Here is a 6,577-nt window from a genome sequence, read left to right as displayed (position 1 = left end):
GTGCCTACGGCTCCGCCCGCGGGCCAAAACACCGCGGCCTTTCGCGGGAGCCTGGAAAAGCGAGGGGCGTGGTTTGTCGGCGGGGCGTGGTCACCGGAAGCCCCACAATGAGGGAACACGCGGTCCTGTGGTGACTCGTGGAGGGGAGGTATAAAGACGGAAGGATTCCCTGTCGCACCCAAGCACTGGCCGCGACCAGGACATGATGAACTCTTCCTAGTTAATTCATTTTCTTTCCTCATTCATTCAGCTATGTATTGAGCGCCTACTGCATGTATGTACCTGAGCACTGTGCATGGTGCTCCATTGCAGCTCCGCATCTACACAGCGCTTGAGGGTTTACAAAATAGATTCCTCATGCCCTGTTTCACAAAGCCTACAAGCTTGGGTTCAAATCTGGGCTCTTGCCTCTTACTACCAGTAGTGACCTAGGTAAACTACTTCACTCCTCTGAGCCTCAGTTTCCTCATCTGTGAGTTGGCTGGGTATTGATAGCAATCTATCTCATAATGCTGACATTTTGCCAACAAATATTTATTGAATGCCTCCTTTGTACCATACACTGTCCTAGGTACTGGAGGGGTAAAGTATTGAGCACTGGACTCAGTGCCTGTCTCATATTAAGGTCTCTATAAATTTTAGTACAAATAGTATTGATGATGACAGTAATAGTAATACTAATAATTTATCAAATACTTACAGTGCATCACACTGTTCTAAGGGCCCTATGTGTATGAATTCAACAACCTCATAAACGAGGATTATTATTACCCTCATTTGACAGCTGAGAAAACCATCTCAATAATCCACTTGCCCAACTAGAAAAATAAACAGCCCAAATTTGAACCCAGCTTAACCAAATGGTGCAACTTAACATCTTAACATGTCCCCCCTAAGATTTTGCACTGAAAAGGATACACCATCACCTATGTCGTAGTCAAACATGTTTGCCCTGAATCCGGTCATGAAAAACAAGCAGACAAACCCAAATTGAGGGACATTCTTCAAAACAACTGTCCTGAACCCTTCAAAAAGGTCATTATTGTGAAATATCCACACAGAAACTAGGCAATCACTTAGATTAAGGACTAAAGAGACACAACAATTAAATGCAATATGTGATCCTTGATTGGATCCTGGTTCCCTTAAAAAAAAAGAAACAAAAAAAAAACACTATACAGAACATCCTTGGGACAACTGGGGAAATTTGAATATAGTACCAATGTTAAATTCCCTGATTTTGATACTCCTATTGGGTTATTTTAGACAATGTCCTTAGAAAATGCACCCTGTAGTATTTAGAGGCAAGAGAAACAACTTACTTTCAAATGGTCCAGAAAAAAATCTCTCTATATATGTAGATAGATTTGTAGACAAGAGAATGAAAAGGTAAATGTGACAAAGTGTAAATCATTGGTGACTCCGGGTGAAACATATAGTAACATTCTTTGTACTATCACTGCAACTTTTATGTAACTTTGAAATTATTTCAAAATAAAAAGTTGCTAAAATAACCTTTACACAGAAAAAAGTAGAACTGATTACATTAGCCCTCCTACATTTTGTTCAATTATCTCTTTTTTTTTTTTTTTTTCAGCCACACCATGGCTTGCGGGATCTCAGTTCCCCAGCCAGGGACTGAACCCCAGCCACTGCAGTGAAAGCGCCAAGTCCTAACCACTGGACCGCCAGAACACCAGGGAACTCCTGCCTCAATTATCTCTTAAGTAAACATTTCTAACATTGATGCAAGAAAAGAAAAAAGAGACACAATAACTAGCTGCAACACACAATCTTTGAATTTTAAAAATAAAACACTGGGCTTCCCTGGTGGCGCAGTGGTTGGGAGTCCGCCTGCCGATGCAGGGGACGCAGGTTCGTGCCCCGGTCCGGGAGGATCCCACATGCCACAGAGCGGCTGGGCCCATGAGCCATGGCCGCTGAGCCTGCGCGTCTGGAGCCTGTACTCCGCAACGGGAGAGGCCACAACAGCGAGAGGCCCGCGTACCGCAAAAAAACAAAAACAAAAAAAACAGCAGCTTTAAAAGACATTATTAGGGGACTTCCCTGGTGGTCCAGTGGCTAAGACTCCACGCTCCCAGTTCAGGGGGCCCAGGTTCCATCCCTGGTCGGGGAACTAGATCCCACATGCATGCCACAACTAAGAAATCCGGCATGCCGTAACTAAGACCTGGTGCAGCCAAATAAATTAAAAAAAAAAAAAAAAAAGACAATTGGTGAAATTTGAATATGGACTTCATATTATAGTGTATGGTTATTAAATTTCCTTAGTAAGATAATGGTATTGTGATTATATTAGAAAATCTTATTCAAAGGAAATGAATGCTGAAGTGTTTAGAGGTTCAGTGTCAATGATTTCTGAAACAAATTTGCAAGTTGCTCAGGAAAAAAAGCTATACACACATATGTATGTATGTATGTATAAAATGAGAGAGCGAGAAAAAGAGGCAAAATGTAACAATAGGTAAATCTCAGTGAGGGTTTGAAATTTATTTTTCCAAAAAAAAATTGTTTTCCTATACAGTCGGAAACCAGAGCTATTGTTTAAGTCACTTTTTAAGTCACTATTAAGTTGTTATTATTATAATGGACCTAGATCCTGTCCCTTCATATGCTTTCATAGCTCTCAAAACCTTTCCATCACCTCCACCTCTGCTCTCATCTCACCACCCCAGATTTCCGAGGCCCCTCAACCTGTCTCAGCTGCCAGCTGCCGCTTCCATCCGTTCTCCACACAGCAGGCAGAATAACCTACCCAAGGAATAATGGTCCCTCCGCTGCTTAAAAGCTTTCAATGGCTTTCCAGCACCTTTTCTTATCCCTCAAGACCTTTCTGATCCCTGCTTGACTTTTGACCCCTACGCCCACCCCCAACACACACACACACACACACACACACACACACACACACACACATCCAGCCACACTGACTTGCCAGCAGTTTCTGGCATATTTATTGCTCAGTCTCTCTCAGCACTGGGTCTTAGCACCTGCTCATCCCTTCTCTAGGACATCATCTCAGGTCAGGCTGGTTTCAGCTCCTCCTTTAAGATCCATCCAGCTCTGGACTTCCCTGCTGGCACAGTGGCCAAGACTCCATGCTCCCAATACAGGGGGTCCGGGTTCAATCCCGGGTCAGGGAACTATATTCCAAATGCCGCGACTAAAGATCCCACATGCTGCACCTAAGACCCAGAGCAGCCAAATAAATAAATATTTTTAAAAAAACATCTGGCAGAGGGGGCTCCCCCACCCCCCATCTCCCCACTGCCAGTCTCCTCCCGTCTCCTCTCATCTGCTGGAGCCTCTGATTGCCGGAGAGCAAAGGGGCTTAGGGCGTAGAGTAAGACAGAGAGCGAAGAGCCTTGGAGGGGCACACAGAATATCCAGCACAAATGCCAATACTTAAACATTGGGGAAAGTAAGGTGCAGAGAGCCACATAGTGCATGATACTGTTTTCATACAACAGAGTCATTTCCCCCTTATATGTGCCCGTAATATGCTTGTATATGATTGCCTAAGCATGAAGCAAGGTAGGGGATTATACATGTGAGATCGTTAATATTTAGTAGCTGGGCAGAGTAGAAAGGGCAGGAGAGAAAGCAATTTAGAAAATAGGATATTTGCTAATATTAATTCAGAGTAATTTAACACAGGAATAATTGTTTAAGAGCACAAAACTGTAACTTCAAGTGAGATAGATCATTGTAGATGCTGTTTCTAATGGCAAGATTTTGGCAACAACCTAAACATTTGGTTCTAGAGTTGGTTAAAATAATCACGACACAGCCTTTCAAAGAAACACACCCACACTTATGATCAACACAGGTATTTATTACCATGAACAGTGTTTACAAAATATACACAAAATGTCACAGAAAAGTATCATATGTTTATACATTTTTAGAAAGTGGTCTGGGTGGATATGCCCGAATTGTCCATGGTGGTTTTCTGTGGTTGAAGGATTATGAATGGGTTAGTTTTCTTTACTTTCTTTTTCCTTTTTTCTTTTTTTTTCACTTTTAATTATGTGTATTTTTTTCTATATCAACTTGCATTAATTCTGTTACAAAAAACAAAATAAAATATATATCTGAGCTGGTTAAATAGGTGTGGTCAGTTTGTGAAAATTCAGAAAGCCATATACTTTTTGCATTTTTCTGTATTATTAATCTTTGATAAAAATACTTTCTATCAGTATCAAAAAACACACTCATAAAAAATGTTAGGGGCTTGCCTGGTGGCGCAGTGGTTGAGAGTCCGCCTGCCGATGCAGGGGACACGGGTTCGTGCCCCGGTCCGGGAAGATCCCACATGCCGCGGAGCGGCTGGGCCTGTGAGCCATGGCCGCTGAGCCTGCGCGTCTGGAGCCTGTGCTCCGCAACGGGAAAGGCCACAGCAGTGAGAGGCCCGCGTACCGCAAAAAAAAAAAGAAAAAAGAAAAGAAAGAAAAATGTTAGAATACAATTTTTTTTTATTGAGATGAAAGCCACATGACATAAAATTAACCATTTTAAGTGAACATTTCGTACATTCACAACGTCGTGTAACCACCCCCTCTATCTAGTTCCAAGACATTCTCATCACCCCAAAAGGAAAACCCCATACCCATTAGAAGTGACTCCCCAGTCCTCCCTCCCCCCAGCCCCTGGCACCCACCAATCTGCATTCTGTCTCTATGGATTTCCCTATTCTGGGTATTTCCTATTAATGGAATTAAAACAATTTTTCGGGGGGGGGGCACACCGCGAGGCTTGTGGGATCTTAGTTCCCCAACCAAGGACTGAACCCAGGCCCTTGGTAGTGAGAGTGCGGTGTCCTAACCACTGGACAGCCAGGGAATTCCCCAAAACAGAACAATTTTTAAATCAATGGATTTCACATAAAAATTCAAATTTCCAGCTTCTCTTGAACAAAATCTGGCCAAACTAGCCCACATCCCCACAGGGGATAACTGGCTGTAGCTGAGTAATCATCACTCTTGTCGACAAGGCGTGAGCCTACGACTCCACAGTTCCACCCAGCTCTTCTCTCTTCTACGTCACTCTCCTGGCTTCTGGGGCATTTGGGTTTCAAGACCCAGGACTAATGACTACTCAGAACCCCCCGCCTTTTTTAAAAAAATATATTTATTTATTTTTGGCTGCATTGGTTCTTCGTTGCTGTGCGTGGGCTTTTAATTTTATTTTATTTTTTATACAGCACGTTCTTATCAGTTATCTATTTTATACATATTCATGTACATATGTCAATGCCAATCTCCCAATTCATCCCACCACCACCACCACCGCTGCTTTCCCCCCTTGGTGTCCATACGTTTGTTCTCTACATCTGTGTCTCCATTTCTGCCCTGCAAACCGGTTCACCTGTACCATTTTCCTAGGTTCCACATATATGCATTAATATACGATATTTGTTTTTCTCTTTCTGACTTACTTCACTCTGTATGAGTCTCTAGATCCATCCACGTTTCTACAAATGACCCAATTTCATTCCTTTTTATGGCTGAGTAATATTCCATTGTATATATGTACCATATCTTCTTTACCCATTTGTCTGTTGATGGGCATTTAGGCTGTTTGCGGGCTTTCTTTAGTTGTCGTGAGCAGGGGCTACTCTTTGTTGCAGTGCGTGGGCTTCTCATTGCAGTGGCTTCTCTTGTTCTGGAGCATGGGGGCTTCAGTAGTTGTGGCAGGCAGGCTCTAGAGCGCAGGCTCAGTAGTTGTGGCGCATGGGCTTAGTTGCTCCGCGGCATGTGGGATCTTCCCGGACCAGGGCTTAAACCCGTGTCCCCTGCATTGGGGGGCAGATTCTTAACCACCGTGCCACCACGGAAGCCCTCAGACCCCTTTCATCTGTAAAAATCTTGAAGATCTCCAGATGCAGGGAGACACACCAGAAAAAAATGAGAAACTTGGACTGGGAGTAGAGGGAATGAATCCCAACTCTACCACTTATAGTATGAGCCACTTAGCTTCTCCAAGCCTCAGTTTCCTTAACTGTAAAATGGGTATAATAATAACACCTACTTCATAGGGCTGTTATATTAAATGCAAAACATTGGACACATGGTCACTTCTATTCCTGTAGGTACCAAAGACTCATAAGAGCGCTCCCTAATATTCAGAAATGGAAAAAGGGAGTTCAGAGAGGTTAAGCAATATGTTGAAGGCAACACAGCACATCGAAGGCCAAAGCTAACTCCCCTATTGCCCTTGTGAAGAATGAAAGTCAGTGTTCCGAACTGAAGGGTGTCAGATGTTCAAAAGTTTAGGGACTTTGGATGGTAGGGACGCAGGTTCAGTTCGAAAGGGATCAATGGCTGATCTTGAGTAACTGCACCCTGGGCTTATGCAAATAATGGAGCAACTGACGAGATAGTTGTTTGGCCAGAGAGGAAAGAGAAAACCCTTTGATGTGCCCTGGGCCCTGATGTCATAGCAGTTGCTCCTCCTCCAGGGCCACTGATGTCCTCTGCCCTTTCCCCAGTCATGGGGGCCTCCCGCCCCCTAAACCTCAGGCAAGCAGAGCAGAGCAGTTCCTACAGGCTCAGGA

The sequence above is a fragment of the Lagenorhynchus albirostris genome, chromosome 14, assembly GCF_949774975.1.
Source record: "Lagenorhynchus albirostris chromosome 14, mLagAlb1.1, whole genome shotgun sequence".
Lineage (NCBI taxonomy): Eukaryota > Metazoa > Chordata > Mammalia > Artiodactyla > Delphinidae > Lagenorhynchus > Lagenorhynchus albirostris.
The sequence above is the reverse complement of the archived record's forward strand: the minus strand, read 5'-3'. Positions refer to the sequence as shown.